This window comes from Magnolia sinica, chromosome 2 (assembly GCF_029962835.1).
Source record: "Magnolia sinica isolate HGM2019 chromosome 2, MsV1, whole genome shotgun sequence".
Lineage (NCBI taxonomy): Eukaryota > Viridiplantae > Streptophyta > Magnoliopsida > Magnoliales > Magnoliaceae > Magnolia > Magnolia sinica.
Window position 1 is genome coordinate 96,275,403 of NC_080574.1, and position 23,470 is coordinate 96,298,872.

The following is a 23,470-nucleotide window of genomic DNA, read 5'->3' on the forward strand; positions in this document are numbered from 1 at the left end:
CGTAGGCCCTTTATGACTGGTCGTAGCATAACTACGACTAGTTGTGTGACTTAAAGATTGGTTATTGTAGCTTGAGTCGTAGAACCAGGACTGGTCGTAGGACGAGTCGACACTGTTCACACGACCGGTCGAACAGAGTCCAGGACTGGTCGTGGACAAACAAAAAATTCTAAAAAATTACAACCAACTTAGGACTAGTCTTGGAATTTCTTGGACTGGTCGAGGCAGTGTTATGACTAGTTGAACAAGGTTCAGGACTAGTCTTAGAATAGTCCAATTCCATGTAAAATGATTCAATTGAATTATGTATTCAAAATGAGCTATCCTAAGGACAATCTAAGGTCAATCATACCTTAAAAGTGAGGTATAAACATCGAGACTTCATATCTTCAGATGATAGATGACCTTTGAAGATTGTGAGGCTTGAGATCTTTGAACTTGATGAGCACTGAACATGAGATCTTCTATAGCTTGAATAACAATTCATCTTGTGTTGTACACTGACTTGAATCTTGAACAAGATCACTTCTACTGTTGTAGCTTGTACTTGCATTCTACTGTAGTAGCTTGTACTTGCATTTCTTGAAGTAGTTTGAAGTAGTTCTTTGTTCTTGACTTGAAGTAAAGTGCTTAGAGCGGTCATGCAATGTCTTGAACATTTATAACAATGAACTATGCAAGACATAGATTGAGGTTTTGGCACCACAAAATTTGACAACCAAAGGAGCATAAAACCATAGCACTTACAATCTCCCCCTTTGTCAAATTTGTGACAAAACACTCAACAATAATATAACCAATATGAATACAAAAAAAAAATATGCACAGGTTATAAAAGAAAAAACCAGTTACAGCCTGGTTAAAGAATCATGCACCAGTTGTCATCACACATCAAGATGAAGTAGGCAAAACACCTCCTTACTTACTCCCCCTGAGTCGCACACATATATCCAAAAAAAATGCTACTCTACCACAGTCCAAATTCCATCAACATATCAATTCTTATGCAAAACCATATAAATTCTCCCCCTTTTATCACAATATGACAAAGGAATAAGAAAAATGGAAAAGGGTAATAAACAGGAGTAATCAAGGAGTCAAGATATAAGCAAATTAAAGTCTGCATGCCATGAACTAGTTTAAACAAAGTCAACAAGCAACAGTCAGCAAACCAAATAAAGTTTACAACCCAACAAAAGTAGACTTACAGTTATTACAGACCAAAGAGTAAATCACTTAATCAGATTATGAGGAAGGAGCAGGTATGGTAGGATCAAGTTGATGAAGGCCCTTGTTTAAGCGCCTAAGATATTTGCGCATATATTTAAATCGTAAATCATGGGTAACATTCATATTCTCTACCTTCTCCTCAAGTGCACACAGACGCGCATCAAACTTAGATGGTTCATAATCAGGATCATTAGCAGAATCATACTCAATTTCATCAAAAATATCATTCATGTTTATTTCATTAGGAGGAAGATCATCAGCTTCTTCTTCATTCCTAGCTTTAGCTCCATCACCACCAACATCCACTTGGCAAGGAGCCAATTCCAATTTTATCTTGTTTATATTTGAGTTGTTAAAAATAAGATGATGGATGGGAGCCTCTCCAATAGGCATAGCAACCAACATATGAGAAGCTAAAATAGTCATAAAATAGGCAAATGGAATATCACTATGACCTGGATGGAGACGAAACTGAATGATGAAATGACATATTAAAGATGGAAGATAAACTTTAGTACCAGAGACGACAGAGTGCAAAACACGAACCATAAAGGAAGTAAGTTCTGTTTTATTACCAGAACGCAGATACAGATTTGAGGTAAAGATTCTGTGGAGGACTTTGTATCTGGGTAGCAAGTACTTTGAGGGGAGCATATTCCCTTTATGAGTCCATTGGACATCCATATTACATAATGCTCTAGTGAGCATTCATGTTTCTAATTCTGAGGGTTTTTCAGTTAGAATATGAATAGGAATACCCTCATCATTAACAGGTATTTCCATAAGGCTAGATATTAGATGACAATCTACATCAAAAGGGCCTTCTCTAGCATCTATTTTAAATGTTAAATTCTCAGCAGAAAAATTAGAGATACATGCGAACATAGACTGAGCAATAGATTGGTATGCAAGCCCACCCCAATATAAGATGTTATCCCATCCTACAGATTGGAGGAGTGGAATGATACCAAAAGGAGCAATGTGGTTAAGATCAACAACTCTTTCAACAATAACCTTGCGCAAACGCAAATCCCGTACATATGAGGGATCATTTTTGGGTGACCGAAGATGGCGCCGATTTATTGGAGTAGATCTAGAAGAAGATGGAACATGGGATCTTATTTTTCCTTTTAACATCCATTGGCAACAAGAAATTTAAAGAACTAAGGAGATGCAAAAGATGAGAAATGGGTTTTCTCAAAATTAGAAATTTGAGAAGAAAACCCCAAATAACCCAACAAAGCTTGAAATCAAGCACTCCAATGATGAGATTGAAGCAAATGGACCATGAATCTACAAGCAAGACTGATAAAATGCACTAACCTTGACGAATCACACTGTAGGGTTTGACTGGTCGTGCCATGGCTTGTTGGAGAGCAAGATAGAAATGAGGAAGATGAAGATTTTCCCCAAATAAAAGTGGACAGCGCTCTCCACGACCGGCCTAGGACCGGTCGAGTACACCCACGACTGGTCGAGTATCAATAAAAATATGCATTTTTTATAAAAATTTGAAATTTAACCAAATAAATTATCAAATATATATACACTATGATACATATATGCATGAATAATCAATTTTGAATGCACATACCAAGATCAAATTTTAATTTATTAAACCTACTTTTGTCGAGCGGTTTAGTGAAAATGTCAGCAAGTTGAGTCTCGGTCGGAATGTATTCTAAAGAGATTATTTTTTCTTCCACTAATTCACGAATATAATGATACCTAATATCAATGTGCTTGGTACATGAATGCTGGATTGGATTTTTTGAAATATTTATAGCACTAAAATTATTGCAATATAGAACCATTGAATCCTGTGTAATTCCATAATCACTTAACATACGTTTCATCTAAACAAGCTGAGTACAAGCATTTCCAGTTGCGATGTATTCAGCCTCAGCCATAGAGAGTGATATAGAACTTTGCTTCCTGCTAAACCAAGAAACTAAATAATTTCTGATATAAAAATAACCACCACTGGTTGGTTTCCTATCGTCGGTATTTCCAGCCCAATCAGCATTAGTGTACCCTGTCAACTAAACACTAGTATCATATGGATACTAGAGACCCAAATTAACTGAACTTGCGATATATCACATAATCCGCTTAACAATAGTTAAATGAGACTCTTTAAGATCAGACTGATATATAGCGCAAATACCAACACTCAAAGCAATATCTGGTCTACTAGCAATTAAATAAAGTAAACTGCCAATCATAATACAATATAAACAATATAACTTAGGATCAACATTTTTACCTGTAGAGTCCTTTGAGAGTCTTAAGGTTGTATTCATAGGAGTCTTAAGGTTGTATTCATAGGAGTATCAAAATTTTTACCATTCTCAAATCCGAACTTTTTTATTAAGTTCAGAGCATATTTGGTTTAAGAAATAAAAATACCATCAGGTTGTTGTTTTACTTGCAACCTAAGGAAATAGTTCAATTCCCCAACCATGCTCATTTTGAACTTAGATTTCATTAAATCTGCAAACTCAACAGTCATTTTAGAACAGGTAGATCCATAAATAATATCATCAACATAGATTTGAACCATTAAGATACCATCGTTATGCTTCTTAATAAACAAAGTTTTATCAACACTTCCCATTTGAAAGTTATGACTTAGTAAAAACTTAGTCAACTTTTCATACCATGCCCTGGGAGCTTGTTTTAAACCATAGAGAGCCTTTTTTAGGTGATAGACATGATCAACACTCTTAGGGTCTTCAAAACCCGTCGGTTGTTCAACATACACTTCTTCTTGCAGATCGCCATTTAAGAAGGCACTCTTTACATCCATTTGATAAATTTTAAATTTTCTAAAACAAGTAATGGATATGAATAGTCTGATTGATTCAAGATGAGCTACTGGGGCAAAGGTTTCATCATAATCAATTCCTTCAATTTGAGTGTACCCTTGTACAACCAGTCTAGCCTTGTTTCGAATTATATTACCAAGTTCATCAGACTTATTTTTGAAAATCCACTTAGTACCAATAATATGTTTATCTTTAGGTCTAGGAACAAGGTACCAAACATCATTTCTCACAAATTGGTTAAGCTCTTCTTGCATCGCAACTATCCAGTTTTCGTCAGTAAGAGCTTCTTTTACGTTAGTCGGTTCTATCTGGGATGTGAAACATACGTAATTACATATGTCTTCAAGTTGCCTACGAGTACGCATACTAGTGAGAGGGTTTCCAAGAATCTGAGTGGTTGGATGATCTTTAACAGTTCTCAATTTAGAATCAGTTTGATTTGATGAAGTATTTGGTTTGTCAATTAAAAGAACTTCATCATTATCTGAACTTGGGGCAGATGTATTCAAGTGATCGTCTATGACCACATTTATAGATTCTTGAATAACACCGGTCCTTTTGTTCAGTACTTGATATGCGCGAATGTTTAAAGAATATCCTAAAAAGATCCCTTCATCACTTTTAGTATCAAACTTTTTCAGATTTTCACGGTCACGTAGAATATAACACTTGCTGCCAAAAACTCGAAAGTATTTGATAGTAAGCTTCTTATCAAACCACATTTTATAAGCTATTTTATTATTAGATTTACTCGTATAAACCTGGTTAATTATATAATAGGCAATATTAACAACTTCAACCCAAAGATTTTTAGATAGCGTCATACTATTCAACATTACATTAGCCATTTCTTGAAGCACTCTATTTTTCCTTTCTATAATTCCATTTTGTTGAGGAGTTTTGGGCGTAGAAAATTCATGCGATATTCCTTGATCGTTACAGAATTTCTCAAAACTGTTATTCTCAAATTCAAATCCATGATCACTACGGATCTTACAGACTTGAGAGAACATTTTTCCGTTTGAATCCGTTTGAGAACTCTTTTTATTTCATCAAGGGTTTCTGACTTATCTTTTAAGAAAGCTACCCAAGTGAATCTGGTAAAATCGTCCACTATTACCAAAATGCATTTTATGTCACCTCGAATTTCCATCCTGGTAGGTCCTATAAGATCCATATGGAGAAGCTCGAGTGGTCTTGATGTGGCATTGGAGTTCACCTTCTTGTGAGAGCTCCTTGATTGCTTGCTTATTTGGCATTCGCCACATATTTTGTCTATCTTTTGTAATTTAGTAGACCTCTTATTAGTTCTCTTTTACTCAGTCTATATAAATTACAGTAGTGTACATGTCCAAGATGTTTATGCCACAAATCAGTCTCATCGGTATGGACCATGTAACACGTTTGACTAGATGAGCTGGATTCACTAACAATATAGCAGTTTTCAGAAGTTCTGCAACCAGTTAATATTACTGAACCCTTATTATTTAGAATTTCACAACCTTGGTTAGAAAATCTTACGCTATGATTGTCATCGCATATTTGAGATATACTTAATAAATTGTGTTTTAACCCTTCAACGTATAAAATATTTTTAAACAAAGGGAGGTTATAGAGATGAAACGTACCTTGGCCAATAATCTTGCAATTGCTACCATCGTTGAATGTGACTGAACCATCAGTCATGTCTTTGAGATCGGTGAATAAACCTTTATCACCAGTCATATGCCTTGAAAATCCACTGTCTAGTTACCACTTTGAATGGCTTGTAGCTTCGAAACCAGTGTGGGCAACCAAGCAGGTAACCTTAGGAACCCATTTCATAACTGTTTTGGGTTTAGGAGTATAGTGGGTCTTCTTTTGATTGTATTTATTGTTAGAGTGATCCACTGAGTTAGATTTTAAGAGCTCCTTAAGAAGATCAACTATTTTCTCAGCTAAAGGGTTTCAGTTCTGATTTTTATAATTGATATAAATGTTTTTAGGTTTTTGAAAAGTTTTAAAATTTTTAGAAAAAATTTGATTACTTTTCCCTTTTAAGTTCGAAGTTTCTCCTCTCACAAACTTGGGAGGAGTGTTCTTCTGTTTAGGAGGAATATTCTTATCGTAGCCCAAACTGGATTGGTCGCCACATTTTCTTGATCTGGATAAAAAAAAATTCTAACTTTAGATCACCTTGGGCATATCTCCATGTATCCTTTAAACTCAAAATAGAAGAGACTTCAAGTTTAAGTATTTCATTTTCAGATTTTAGATTTTCAATCTAGGAGGTTTTGAATTCCAAATCGCATTTGCGTTTTTCAAAACAATCTGAAATATGGGATTTTTCTAAAACAAGAGACTCAAAATTTTCTTTAAGCTTTGAAAATTTTTCTTTTTGAAGTTTAAGTTTCACAGCAATTTTACAACTTTCCTTGTATAGGGCATTGTAAGCATCTTGAAGATCATCTTCATTTTCACATTCACTGTTCAGATTTTCTTCACTTGTTGAATCATTATCTGAAAATGTGAAATTAGCTAGAGTCATAAGGGCTTTAACTTCACTGCCCAACTCGGTTTCAGAATCTTCTGAATCAAAAGAGGCTTAAGAATCAGAGGATTCATCCCAAGTAGCCAACATACTCTTCTTTTTGGGTTTGTCCTTTTTAGGACACTTGTTTACTAAATGCCTATATTCTTGGCAGTTGTAACATTGACTATCTTTTAAAGATTTTCAAGTCTTAGATTTAGATTTAAATCTTTTCTTATCATTTGCTTTTTCAAAATCAACCCTCTTTTTACTTTTGAAAATTTTGTAAAACTTTTTGGCTAAAAGGGCCATATCGTCATTAGAATTTTCTAAATCAGAATTGTTTTCTTGAGAAACATTTTTAATAGATTTTCCTTTAGGATCTTTAAAATTTAACTCATAGGTTTGTGAAGACCCAACTAATTCTTCTACCCTCATAGTATCCGTATCAAGAAGTTCCTGGATCACAGTTACCTTAGAATTAAACCGTTCAGGAAGTGAGCGTAATATTTTTGCACACACTTTACTTTCTGGGATTTTATCTCTAAGACCCCACATAGAGTTCACAATGTCATTTAATCTAGTGTAGAAGTCCATAAACATTTTATTTTCTTCCATATGTATTTCCTCAAATTTGGTTGTGAGGATTTGGACTTTACATTTCTTGACAATTGATGTACCCTCGTGTGTCATTTCTAAAATATCCCAAGCTTGCTTTGCAGAATCACAGGATATAATTCTTTTAAATTCATCCAGTGATAGTGCGTAAGTGATTGCATTTAGTGCTTTTACATTTGCATTACTCCCACTTTTCTGAAGTGTGGTCCATGAGAAATAAGGTGTTAGTCTCATTAATTTTGAACCATCGATCTCAGTTACTTTAGTAGTCGGAGGGGTCCATTCATTCACTGTGGCTAGCCACACACTTTCATCCATAGATTTAAGGAAGATCCTCATCCTGGCTTTCCAATAGGCATAATTGGTGCCATCAAAAGGTGGAGGCCTAGTGACTGAAAGGCTATCAAAATTTGACATCTTATATATAGCTTAGATCGGTTAGGTCAGGAATAAATCCAAATAATAAGAATTAAAATGAGCTATTAGGCTTTGATATCACTTGAAATGGCCAAGCTATATGTCCTAGAGTGGGGGGGGTGAATAGGACAATACAAAATTTAAACAATAACAGCGGAATATAAATGAATAAAAGATAGCATTATTAATAAATCGCTATATTGGAATATAAAGCAACCTTAAAAAGAGAGATTAATATCAATGTTGTTCTAAGGACAACCTTACACCATAAAAACCAAAGGTTTATGGAAGGACAACCTTATTTTTAGAACATATTGAATATCAAAAACTCAAACAGAAAGGAAACAAATGAAATAGCAAGAAATAAATTCTAAACTATTACAACCTTCCCCACAATGCTTGAAATGTAAATATTATAGCATTCACATTCACATATACATCCCACAAATCTGAATGATCAAAAATAGAAAATGTAAGTCACACATCCACAAAACACAGAGTTATAGTGGTTCGCCCGTGTGTACACCAACTATTAAAAAACAGCCACACAGATTGCTACTCCACTCCTAATATCCTCACATAGGGGATATTAGCATTCACTATCAAAATAGGTTTTCACAGGTTCACCCAAAACCTTCACAATTGTGTCTTTTTAGAAAAGGGCTTACACAATTCAAAAACTCTCACTTCCGAGTTTTCTGGCTCTCCTCAGATAACCAACACAATGAGATTTTTCTGGCTTAATCTCAAATAAAACCAAAATAGAAATTTACATAAATGTAAAATACCTAAATTTCTCCTTTTGTTGTAGCTCGGAAGAATCAATCAGAGTAAAAGATCCAATGTAGAAGTTCAAAGTCCAATACTCACTTTAAAATGGTTGTAGGTTCTAATTGATTTTAAATTAAACCAGTTGGGCTAGCTATATTTGATTTTGATTCCAAGAAGAAGGAATATCACAATTCCTCTTTTCAATTAAGATTGGAATGTAGAAACAAAATCAAATTAATAAAGCTAACAAAAGAGAATATAAATTATGCACAAAGTAGCTTAAAATGACCACAAACTTATCTCAGAGTGATCCCTTGATTTTACTTGAATTGAGTTATGAAACTCTGAAATTCGTGCTCTATTTATAGTTGCAGAAACTCAGCTATGACTGGTCCTGAGGACACTACGACTGGTCATAGGAGAAACAGATTTTAAAATTTTTGAGCGCGATCGGATAAAACCGTTCTACGACTGGTCGTAGCATACCCATGATTGGTCGTAGGACTCAAAGATTGGTTGCTGTAGTTTGAGTCGTAGAACCAGGACTGGTTGTAGGACGAGTCGACACTGTTCACACGACCAGTTGAACAGAGTCTAGGACTGGTCGTGGATGAACAGAAATTTCTAAAAAATTGCAACTAACTTGGGACTAGTCTTGGAATTTCTTGGACTGGTCGAGGCAGTGCTAGGACTAGTCGAACAAGGTTCAGGACTAGTCTTAGAACAGTCCAATTCTATGTAAAATGATTCAATTGAATTATGTATTCAAAATGACCTACCCTAAGGACAATCTAAGGCCAATCATACCATGAAAGTGAGGTATGAACATCGAGACTTCATATCTTTAGATGATTGATGACCTTTGAAGATTGTGAAGCTTGAGATCTTTGAACTTGATATAGCACTGAACATGAGATCTTCTATAGCTTGAATAACAATTCATCTTATGTTGTACACTGACTTGAATCTTGAATAAGATCACTTCTACTATTGTAGCTTGTACTTGCATTTTACTGTAGTAGCTTGTACTTGCATTTCTTGAAGTAGTTTGAAGTAGTTCTTCGTTCTTGACTTGAAGTAAAGTGCTTAGAGCGGTCATGCAATGTCTTGAACATTTATAACAATAAACTACACAAGACATAGATTGAGGTTTTGGCACCACAAAATTTGACAACCAAAGGAGCATAAAACCATAACACTTACAATAGCGGACCCATTCCTCAAGCTGGGTCAGACTCAGCCTAGTCATTGCCCCCTCACTCGGGTGGGTAAGTCCACACCCCCTTCCAACTGACCACGACATAGTGGGAGATGCAGCCTACTAGTATACGGCTCTCATGCGCTCATGTATCCACTCGGTCTCGACGTTGGAGCATCCTCCTGGTACCATAAGGGTTTGGGGACTTTCACCCTGAGACATCTATGGCACCCCTGTGCTAGAACAAGTATTTTCAGTATCCAATCTTGTCATCCACGCTATGCCTACGGAGGCTACGACTCTGATGTCGTTAGGGCGTACAACAATCGAATCATACAATATAAGGTGCATGAATCACACTATCCAATCATACATCAATCCTGCGCGTACCGCGCACTCATGTGGGGTAACTCCATCTATCAGGGAGTCTTATAAACAATCCACCCAATAACATATGCTATGATTAGTCACTCCTCATAACAAGTATACAAATGATGCCCATGGGCATGTAATATGATGTTATGCTAGCCTATATTCAGTATGTCCTACTAACTCATGTACACTAGCATGATTAACAGATACAATATCAAGGTCAGTCCTCAACAGTGGATTACCAAATCTGATACCACATATTCATCCATCTATAACAAGGGTGAGTTCACACAATAAGTGGGCTTCCTCACCCACCCTATCATAAAGCCGGTTGAGCTACTAATGAGGCCCAATAGGTACAAATGGCCTAGCATTAATGGGGGCCTAATATTTTGGGGTTAGCCCACTATGAATAGATGGGTCTTAAGCTTAATAACAGGCCTTAAGGAGATGTACAACGAGGGTATTTAACCATCGTCTATAATGTGGACATTTAACCACCATTGCTCCCAAGGTGTGGCCCATTAGAATCTATCTTATAATGAGGTCCATGGTCCTAATACTTACTAGGAATGGATGATCATCATAAATGTTATCACATACATCATGGTGGAATCACACATCACAATTGGGCCTCACCACATGGGCCTCATATACATCACATTGGGCCTCACCACATGGGCCTCATATACATCACATTGGGCCTCACTACATAGGCCTCAATACATTACATTGGGCCTCACCACATGGGCCTCGTATACATCACATTGGGCCTCACACAAGGGCCACATGTACATCACATTGGGCCTCACCACATGAGCCTCATATACATCATATTGGGCCTCACACAAGGGCCACATATATATCATATTGGGCCTCACTACATGGGCCTCGTATACATCATATTGGGTCTCACCACATGGGCCTCATGTACATCATATTGGGCCTCACCACAGGGGCCTCATATACATCATATTGGGCCTCACTACATGGGCCACATATACATCATATTGGGCCTCACACAAGGGCCACATATACATCATATTAGGCCTCACTACATGGGCCACATATACATCATATTGGGCCTCACCACATAGGCCACATATTCATCATATCGGGCCTCACTACATGGGCCACATATACATCATATTGGGCCTGCTAGGCATTACAAGGGATGGCCCACTGATGGATGGCCTGGAAAAAATATACATCATAGTGGGTCCCACCATCCAGGGACTGGACAGTGCTACATACCATGCACTAGGTGGGTCTCGCCGTCCAGAAACGCTGGACGATGAGGATATACAACACATCCATCAAGGTGGGCCACGTGGATGGGGCACACATCCCATGCATGGATGGACGATGTGAATACAACACTTACATCATGGTGGGCTCCACATCTAACGCATCTAGACGGACGACATGGGTAAAACAGATACATCATGCGGGATCCATGGACGGACGAGGTGGATAAAACACATATATCATAGCGGGCCCCACCGTCCAAGGTCTGGACGGTGTGGGATACATCACATATATCATGGCAAGCCCCACATGTGGGTGGTTCCCACCATCCAGGATATTAGACGGTGTGGATATACCACACATACATCACTGTAGGCTCCACCGTCTAAGGACTGGACGGTGGATGACATGGATGAAACGTATACATCAGGTGGGTGAAAAGGCTGAGCTTAAAGTCCTAGAGAGGGGGGGGGGGGGGGGGGGTGAATAGGACTATGCCAAATTAAAAAAATAAATGCGAAATAACAAAGATATACAAGAATTAATAGCACAAATAAAAAGCAACTTTAAATGCACAAGTATTGAGAGGTTGATGCACAATGAGTTCTAAGGACAACCTTACACCAAAAACCAAAGGCTTATGGTAGGACAACCTGATTTCTAGAACGTAAGTATCAAAAACTCAAACTTAGAAGGAGGCAAAAGAAATAATCTAAATTATTACAACATTCACCACAAGTGCATAAAAGGAAATTACACCATTCACCACAAGTGCATAAAGTAAATTACAGCATTCACACACATAAACAAATACTATCAATCACCACAACTCCAGGAATTATAGTGGTTCATTTGTGTGTACACCAACTGTTGACAAACAGCCACATAACTACTCTACTCCCAATATCCATACCCACGGGATATTAGCTTTCACTATGAAATAAGGTTTTCCAAGGTTCACCTTAAAACCTTTAAAATTGTGTCTTTCAAATGGGCTTACACAATTCCAAAAACCCCACAATGAGTTTTTCTTGGTTGAATCTCACAAACCACAACATACAAAAAATTAAATTGCACTTATTTGAAGATTCTGCTTCTAATAAATCCCAGTAGAACCAATTCGATGTAGACGAAGATGTTCAATGTCCAGTCTCACAAGTGAAAGGGTTCTAGGTATAAATTAATTTTAAATTAAATCAACCTGGGCAATCTTGATTTGATTTTGATCTCAAAAGAGGGTAAATCACAATTCATTTCTTTAATGAAATAGAGTTGAATGAAGATCACAAAATCAAATAACAAAAGCTATAAAAATGAATCTAAAATGAGCACAATATAGCTTAACAAATGCAGGAACTTATCTCTCAGAGTGATGGCTTGACTTCGCTTAGAATGAATGAAAAACTCAGAAATTCATCCTCTATTTATAGGTTAAAATTTTGTTCTCTTGACTAGTCTAAGGGTCGGTTTGACTGGTCAAAGAACCAAGCAATTTTTAAAATTTCTAGCGTGATAAGATAAGGTTGTTACTCGACTGGTCAAGTGGCTTGCTTGACTGGTCGAGCAATGCACTCGATTGGTCAAGTGGGATTAAAAAATCTTGCTGGACTTTGAGTCGAGACTGCACAACTGGTCGAGCACTGTTCACTCGACTGGTCGAGCAGTCTCCACGACTAGTCGAGAGTCCGAAAGAAAATTCTGAAATTTTGTAACTAATCTTGGACTGGTCAAAAAACTCTTGGACTGGTCAAGGCAGAGCTTGGACTAGTCAAATAAAGACTAGAACTAGTCAAAGAAATGACTTATAAACTTATGGAATGACCCTGAAACTGCTTAGCTATACGTCCTAGAGGGGGGGGGGGGTGAATAGGACGATGTCAAATTATAATTATAAGAACGGAATAAAATAAAGAGATAGCCAAATAAAATAAATCAATTCACAATGCTGAAATAAAATCAACCTCAATAAACAAGTATTGAGAAGTTGATACGAATGCAATTCTAAGGACAACCTTACACCATAAAAACCAAGGGTTTATGGCAGGACAACCTTATTTCTAGAACGTCCTTTGTATCAAAAACTCAATCTGAAGAGAAATAACTAAATAGCATGGAATTGAAATAAATTGCAGGAATTTAAATCTAAATTATTACAACATTCCACACACTTGGTTGAAATGTAAATTTTACAACATTCACATCCACACATAAATCCCATAAACTTGAATGATAAAAGATATTAAACTTAAACAAGCATTCAAACTATAAGATAAAGAATTATAGTGGTTTGCTTGTGTGTACACCAACTGTTTCACAACAGCCACACAGAATGCTACTCCACTCCTAATATCCTCACACAGGGGATATTAGCGTTCACTAACAAAATATGTTTCACAGGTTCACATAAAACCTTCACAATTGTGTCTTTTTAACTTGGGCTTACACAATCCAAAAACCTACACTGTCTGAGTTTTATGACTCTCCTCAGATAACCACACAATGAGATTTTTCTGGCGAATCTCAAACAAAAACCAAAAGAATAGAAATTTTACATAAACGTAAAATACCTCGATTTCTCCTTTCGTAGTAGCCCGGAAGAACCAATCGGAGTAGAAGTTCGAATCAGCGTTCAATGTCCAATACTCACTTAAAATGGTTCTAAGTTCTAATTAATTTTAAATTAAATCAAATGGGCTAGCTCTATTTGATTTTGATTCCAAGAAGAAGGAATTACTGAATTTCTCCTTTTCAAATCAGATTGGAATGTAGATCAAAATCAAATAAAAATAAGCTAACAAAAGGAAATATTAATTATGCACAAAGTAGCTTAAAATGAACACTAACTTATCTTGGAGTGGAGCCTTGAATCTCTTTGAATTGAGTTATGAAAATCTAAGATTCATGCTCAATTTATAGAAGCAGAAATCATGTCTACAACTGGTCTTAGGGAAACTTCGACTGGTCGTAGCTTCAACGACATTTTGAATTTTTAAGCGCGATCTTTGAAAACCGTTCTTCGATTGATCGTGGGGTGTCTTCGACTAGTCATGGACCACCTATGACCGGCCGTAGATGACCCAGGACTGGTCGTAGACCGCATGAGTAGGTCACCGTAGTTTGAGTCGAGGACCCACGACTGGTCGAAGTTCGAGTCGTGAACACACCTACGACCAGTCGAAGGACCTCCAGGACTAGTCGTGGCTTAACCAAAAATTTTAAAAAATCTTCAACAACTTAGGATTGGTCGTGGAATTTCTTTGAGTGGTTGAACCAGTGTTAGGACTAGTCAAACAAGGTCCAGGACTAGTCTTAAAACAGACCAAATTCATATATAAACATACAGTTTGAATTATGCATCCGAAATGACCTACCCTAATGTCAATCTAAGGTCAATCATACCTGAGACATGAAGTATGAACATTAAAACTATATTCTATCAAATGATTGTTGACCTTTGAACTTTACAAAGCTTGAGATCTCTACTTGAAGTAGCTTGATCTTGAGATCTTTGAAAGCTTGACATCAAACTCCAACTTGAATCTTGAAATGTACTTAAGTCTTGTACTTTTTATTAATGCAGCTCTGAACATTGATGTTTACAGTACATGGCTTGACTTGGCTTGGAGTCGATCAATGTACTTAACTTGAAGCACTTGTGAACCAGTGTCTGGAACATATATAACAACATACAAACACAAAACATATATAGAATTCTGGCACAACAAAATTTGACAACCAAAGGAGCATGAGACCATAGCACTTACAATCTCCCCCTTTGTCAAATTTGTGACAAAACACTCTCAAAGAGAATAAGAGAAGCACAACATGTTCAACAAAGAATCATGCACCAGTTATGATAAACTAGTACACACATTTTTTTTGAGGCAAGTCTCCTCTATACTCCTCTATACTTAGTACTCCCCACTCCCCCTGAGTAGCACACATAGATATTAAAAAAAATACTACTTAATCTATAACCAATCCATAACCAATTAGCTTCAAAAAGTCTTCTCCCCCTTTTTGTCACAATAGGACAAATGAAGATCACAAGGATAATAATGATAAGTAGGAGAGCAAAGTAAGCAAGAGATGAAATAAAGTCCATACATCCTAATACTAAAAACCAGTCAGGTCCAAAGACAAATAAAAACAATCATACAAACTGAGATAAAGCAAAATAGTATATGAGTTATTACAAACCAGCAAATAAAAACATTCAGTCAGATCCTGAAGAAGGAGCAGGAATAGAAGGATCAATTTTGTGCAAACCCTTAGTAATGCGCAACATATACTTGCGCATATAAGTAAATTGAGAAGTTTGGGTTACACGAATTTCAGCCACCTGTTCTTCAAGAGAAAACAATCTCTCATCAAAGCCAGATGACACAAAGTCAGGATCATTTTCAAAATCAGATTCTATTTCATCAAATATATCATCCATATTAACACCGTCTGGAGGAAGATTATCACCCTCTTCTTCATGCACACCTGCTGCTCCACCTTCTCCAACATCTACTTGGCCCTCAGCCAATCGCAACTTCATTTTGTTTAAGTTGGAGTTGTTAAAAATGAGGTCTTAGATAGGAGCCTCTCCAACAGGCATAGCGACTAGCATGTGAGTAGCTAACACAGTCATTAAGTAAGCAAATGGAAGATCACTATGACCTAAATGGCTACGGAAGTGAATGATGGAATGACATATCAAAAAGGGCAGACAAACATTTGCACCAGTGATGATAGAATACAATATATGAACCATGAATATAGTCAGTTCTGTTTTGTTACCAGAACAAGGATATAGATTAGAAGTAAAGATATGATGCAAAACTCTGTATCTGGGTAACAAATATTTAGTTGCGAGGGCATTCCTGTTCTAAGTCCATTGAGCATCCATGTTATAAAGTACTCTAGTATAAATATGTTTTTTAGATTCAGAAACTTTCTCAGCTAGAGTACTAGGTGGAATACCATCATCATTAACAGGTATATCCATAAGGCCTGAAATTAAATGATGATCAACAAGAAAGGGCCCTTCTCTAGTAGTAATAGAAAAAGTTAATTGATCAATAGAAAATTCAGATATGCATGCAAACATGCTCTGCGCAATGGATTGGTATGTCACCCCGCCCCAACATAGGATGTTATCCCAACCTACAGATTGGAGAAGAGGAAGGAGACCGAAACGAGTGATGTGATCTAAATTAACAGCTTTTTCAACAATGACATTACGTAGACGCAAATCACGCACATAAGGTGGATCATCTTCAGGAGACCGAAGATGGCGTCTTGCAATAGGAGTTGATCTGGATGACGAGGGACCTCTAGTATTTTTCTTTTTCCCTCTAGAGACCATATTCTTGAGTAAAAACAAGAAATCTCAAAGAAGTAGAGATGAATTTTTCTAGATTAGCAAATGAAGAGAAAAACCCCAAACAACTTAAGGCAAACTTGAAATCAACTACTCCAATGAAGAAATTGAAGAAAATAAACCATGAATCTATAAGAAAGACAAGCAAAATGCTCTGACCTGGTTGAATCGAACACCTGTGTTCGACTTGCTGGAGAGAAAAGTGAGAATGAGGAAGAAGAGAGATTTCTCCAAATTAAAGAGGTCACCGCACGCTCCATGACCGGTCTTGGAAAATACACGACCGGTCGTACCACAACTGGTTGTGTATGACCACGACTGGTCGAGTGCCGGCCAAAAAATTTATATTTTTCAGCTAATTTAAAATTTTAACCACAAAAATACATAAACATATATACAATATGTTACAATTATGTAAGAATATTCAATATAAATTGCACATACTGAGGTCAAACTTTAATTTATTGAACCTGCTTTTGTCAAGCGGTTTCATGAAAATGTCAGCAAGTTGAGTCTCGGTTGGAATGTATTCCATAGATATTATTTTTTCTTCTACTAATTCATGAATGTAATGATACCTAATGTCAATGTGCTTGGTACGTGAATGTTGGATTGGATTTTTAAAAATATTTATTGCACTGGAATTATCGCAATATAAAACCATTGAGTCTTGTGCAATTCCATAATCACTTAACATATGTTTTATTGAAACAAGCTGAGTATATGCATTTCCTGCTACGATGTATTCAGCCTTAGCAGTGGAAAGCGATATAGAACTTTGCTTCCTGTTAAACCAAGAAACCAAGCAATTTCTAATATAAAAACAACCACCACTGGTTGATTTTCTGTCATCTATATTACTAGCCCAATCAGCATCTAAGTACCTATCCAACTGAACATTAGTATCATATGGATACCAAAGACCCAAATTAGCAGAACTTGTGACGTATCGCATAATTTGCTTAACAACAGTTAAATGAGATTCTTTAGGATTAGACTGATATCTAGCATAAATACCAACACTAAAAGCAAATCAGGTCTACTAGCAGTTAAATAAAGTAAACTGCCAATCATGCTACGATACAATTTAGGATCTACATCTTTACCTGTAGAGTCTTTTGAGAGTCTTAAAGATGTACTCATTGGAGTATCAAAATTCTTACCATTCTCAAATCCGAACCTTTTAATCAAGTCAAAGCATACTTGGTTTGAGAAAAAAAAAAATTCATCAGGTTGTTGTTTTACTTGTAACCCTAGGAAATAATGTAGTTTCCCAACCATGCTCATCTCGAACTTAGATTTCATTAAATCTGCAAACTCAATAGTCATGTTAGTATAAGTTGATCTATAAATAATATCATCAACATAGATCTGAACCATTAAAACATCATTGTTGTGTTTCTTAACAAAAAGCGTCTTATTGACATTACCCATTTGAAAATTATGACTGAGTAAAAACTTAGTCAATTTCTCATACCATGCCCTGGGAGCTTATTTTAGACCATAGAGAGCCTTTTTAAGATGGTATACATGATCAGTTAACTTAGGGTCTTCAAACCCTGTAGGTTATTCAACATATACCTCTTCATGTAAATCGCCATTCAAAAAGGCACTCTTTACATCCATTTGATAAATCTTAAATTTTCTATAGCATGTAATGGATATAAAAAGTCTGATTGATTCAAGGCGAGCAACTATGGCAAAGTTTTCATCGTAATCGATGCCTTCAATTTGAGTGTACCCTTGTACAACCAGTCTTGCCTTGTTTCGAATTATATTTCCATGTTCATCAGACTTATTTTTAAAAATTCACTTTGTTCCGATAATGTATTTATCTTTAGGTCTAGGAACGAGATACCAGACATCATTACAAACAAATTGATTAAGTTCTTCCTGCATGACAACTATCCAGTTTTCGTCAGAAAGATCTTCTTTTACGTTAGCTGGTTCAATTTGGGATGTAAAGTATACATAATTACATATGTCTTCTAATTTTCTACGAGTGCACACACCCGTGAGAGGGTTTCCAAGAATCTTGAGTAGTTGGATGATCTTTAACAGTCCTTAATTCATAATTAACTTGATTTGATGAATTATCTGGTTTATTAATTAGAAGAACTTCATCATAATCTGGACTAGGGGCAGGTGTATTCAATTGATCATCAAAGACCACATTAATGGACTCTTGAATCACATCGGTCTTGTTGTTTAGTACACGATATACACGGCTGTTTAAAGAGTATCCTAAAAAGATCCCTTCATCACTCTTAGTGTCAAACTTTTCCAAAATTTCATAATCACGTAAAATATAGCACTTGCTGCCAAAAACTTGAAAGTATTTGATAGTAGGCTTCTTATTAAACTAAAATTCGTAAGCCGTTTTATTATTAGATTTACAAGTATAAACCTAGTTAATAATATAGCAGGTGGTATTCACTGCTTCAGTCCAAAGATTTCTAGGGAGCTTCATACTATTTAACATTATGTTTTCCATTTCTTGAAGCACTCTATTTTTCCTTTCCACAATACCATTTTGTTGTGGTGTTTTGGGCGTAGAGAATTCATGCGATATTCCCTGATTGCTACAGAATTTCTCAAAACTACTATTCTCGAATTTAGATCCATGATCACTACGGATCTTACTAACATGAGAACCTCTTTCAATTTGAATTCGTTTGATGATCTTTTTCACTTCATCAAGGGTTTCTGATTTGTCCCTTAAAAATGTAACCTAAGTGAATCTGGTATAATCATCTACGATAACCAAGATGTATTTTTTACTACCTCGACTCTCTGTTCTGGTTGGTCCTACACGATCCATGTGGAGCTGCTCGAGTAGTCTTGATGTGGCATTGGAGTTCACCTTTTTGTGAGAGCTCCTAGTTTATTTACCATACTAGCATTCACCACATATTTTGCTTACTTTTTGCAACTTTGATAGACCTTTAATTAGTTCTCTTTTACTCAATCTGTATAAATTCCGGTAGTGTACATGTCCAAGACGTTTATGCCATATATCTGTCTCCTTGGTATGGACCATGTAGCACGAGTGAGTAGATGAGCTACCATCACTTACAATATAGCAGTTTTCAGAAGTTCTGTGACCAGTTAATATAACAGAACCCTTTTTGTTTATTATTTCACAACCTTAATTGGAAAATTTCACACTATGTTTGTTATCGCATATTTGAGATATGCTTAACAGGTTCTGTTTTAGCCCCTCAACATATAAAACATCTTTAAATAAAGGGAGGTTATAGAGTTGGACTGTACCTTTACTAATAATCTTACAATTACTACCATCACCAAATGTGACTGACCCATTAGTCATATCTTTTAGATTGGTGAATAAAGCCTTGTCGCCTATCATATGCCTGGAGCATCCACTATCTAGGTGCCACTTTGAATGTCTTGTTACATTGAAAGCAGTGTGGGCAACCAAACAAGCAACTTTAGGAACCCATTTCAGAACTGTTTTGGTTTTAGGAGTTTAGTTAGTCTTCTTCTGACTGTTGTTGTAAGAATGATCTACTGAGTAAGATTTTAAGAGCTCCTTGAGTAAATCAACTATCTTTTCAGCTAGTAGGTTTCGGTTCTGATTGACATAGCTACTTTTAGGTTTTTAAAAAGTTTTTGTATTTTTAGGAAAACCATGATAAGTACTTTTCCCTTTTGAGTTTGAGGTCTCTCCTTTGATAAACTTAGGAGGAGTATTCTTTTGTTTAGGAGGTATATTCTTATCATAGCCCAACTCGGATCGATCACCACATTTTCTTGATCCGGATAATAGTTTTTCTAACTTTGGATCACCTTGGGCATATCTCCATGTGTCCTTTAAACTCAGAAGAGAAGATACTTCATTTTTAAGTTTCTCATTTTCAAATTTCAGATTTTCAATCAGGGAGGTTTTGAATTCTAAATCGCATTTTGATTTTTCAAAACAATCTAAAATTTGGGATTTTTCTAAAACAAGAGATTCAAAACATTCTTTGAGTTTAAAAAACTTTTCTTTTTGAAGTTTAAGTTTAACAGCAATTTTACAACTTTCCTTGTACAGGGCATTATAAGCATCTTGAAGATCTTCTTCATTTTCACATTCACTGTTCAGATTTTCCTCACTAGTTGAATCATCATGATCTGAAAAAGTGAACTTGGCTAAAGTCATAAGGGCTTTAACTTCATTGCCCGACTCAGTTTCATAATCTTCTGATTCAGAAGAAGGTTTAGGATCAAACGATTCATCCCAAGTAGCCAACATACCCTTCCTTTTTATTTTATCCTTTTTAGGACATTTGTTTGTTAAGTGCCCGTACTCTTGGCAGTTGTAACATTGACTATCTTTCAAAGACTTCCAATTTTTAGATGTAGATTTAGATCTCTTCTTATCATTTGATTTTTGAAAATCTATCCTTTTCTTTCTTTTGAAAATCTTGTAAAACTTTTTCGCTAAAAGAGCCATATCGTCTTCAGAATCTTCTAAATTCGAGTTTTCTTGAGAAATGCCTTTAGAAGATTTAAGAGCGATGGATTTACTTTTAGGAGCTTTAAAGTTTAACTCATAGGTTTGTAAAGAACCAACTAGTTCTTCTACCCTCATATTGTCCGTATCACGAAGTTCCTGGATCGCGGTTACTTTAGAGTTGAACCGTTCAGGAAGAGAGCGTAGTATCTTCGCACACACTTTACTTTCTAGGATTTTATCGCCAAGACCCCACATTGAGTTTACAATGTCATTTAATCTTGTGTAAAAGTCCATAAACATTTCATTTTCCTCCATATGAATTTCTTTAAATTTGGTTGTAAGGAGTTGGACTTTAGATTTTTTGATAATTGTAGTACCCTCGTGGGTCATTTCTAATATATCCCAGGCTTACTTTGCAATATCACAAGATATGATTCTTTTGAACTCATCCAGTGATAGTGCGCAAGTGATTGCATTTAGTGCTTTTGCATTGGCACTACTCTCATTTTTCTGAAGGGTGGTCCAAGAGAAATAAGGAGTTACTCTCATTGATTTTGAACCATCGATTCCAGTCACTTCAGTGGTAGGAGAATTCCATTCAGTCACTGTGGCTTGCCACACACTCTCATCCATTGATTTGAGGAAGATCCTCATCCTGTCTTTCCAATAGGCATAGTTGGAGCCATCAAAGGGTGGAGGCCTGATGACTGATAGGCTATCAAAATTTGACATCTTTTATATAGCTTAGATCGTTAGCTTAGGAAATAAATTCAAATAAAAAGTAATAAGAGCGAGGTATTAGGCTTTGATACCACTTGAAACTGCCTAGCTATATGTCCTGGAGGGAGGGGGGGTTGAATAGGACGATGCTAAATTATCATTATAATAGTGGAATAAAATAAAGAGATAGCCAAATAAAATAAATCAATTCACAATGTTGAAATAAAATCAGCCTCAATAAACAAGTATTGACAGGTTGATACGAATTCAATTCTAAGGACAACCTTACACCATAAAAACCAAGGGTTTATGGCAGGACAACCTTATTTCTAGAACGTCCTTTGTATCAAAAACTCAATCTGAAGAGAAATAAATAAATAGCATGGAATTGAAATAAATTACAGGAATTTAAATCTAAATTATTACAACATTCCACACACTTGCTTGAAATGTAAATTTTACAACATTCACATCCACACATACATCCCACAAACTTGAATGATAAAAGATATAAAACTTAAATAAGCATTCAAATCACAAGACAGAATTATAGTGGTTCGCCTGTATGTACACCAACTATTTCACAATAGCCACAAAGAATGCTACTCCACTCCTAATATCCTCATACAGGGAATATTAGTGTTCACTAACAAAATATGTTTCACAGGTTCACCTAAAACCTTCACAGTTGTGTCTTTTTAACTTGGGCTTACACAATCCAAAAACCCACACTGTCTGAGTTTTATGGCTCTCCTCAGATAACCACATAATGAGATTTTTCTAGTGAATCTCAAACAAAAACCAAAAGTATAGAAATTTTGCATAAACATAAAATACCTGGATTTCTCTTTTCGTAGTAGCCCGGAAGAACCAATCGGAGTAAAAGTTCGAATCAACGTTCAATGTCCAATACTCACTTAAAATGGTTCTAAGTTCTAATTGATTTTAAATTAAATCAAATGGGCTAGCTCTATTTGATTTTGATTCTAAGAAGAAGGAATTACTGAATTTCTCCTTTTCAAATCAGATTGGAATGTAGATCAAAATCAAATAAAAATAAGCTAACAAAAGGAAATATTAATTATGCACAAAGTAGCTTAAAATGAACACTAACTTATCTTAGAGTGGAGCCTTAAATCTCTTTGAATTGAGTTATGAAAATCTAAGATTCATGCTCAATTTATAGAAGCAGAAATCACGTCTACGACTGGTCTTAGGGAAACTTCGATTGGTCATAGCTTCAATGGCATTTTGAATTTTTAAGCGCGATCTTTGAAAACCATTCTACGACTGATCATGGGGTGTCTACAACTGGTCGTGGACCACCTACGACCAGTCGTAGATGACCCAGGACTGGTAATAGACTACATGAGTAGGTCGCTATAGTTTGAGTCGAGGACCCACGACTGGTCGAAGTTCGAGTCGTGAACACACCTACGACCAGTCGAAGGACCTCCAGGACTGGTCGTGGGCTAACCAAAAAATTTTGAAAATCTTCAACAACTTAAGATTGGTCGTGGAATTTCTTGGACTGGTCGAACCCGTGAGATAGGACTAGTCGAACAAGGTCCAGGACTAGTCTTAGAACAGACCAAATTCATATATAAACATACAGTTTGAATTATGTATCCGGAATGACCTACCCTAAGGTCAATCTAAGGTCAATCCTACCTAGGACATGAAGTATGGACATTGAAACTCCATTCTATCAAATGATTGTTGACCTTTG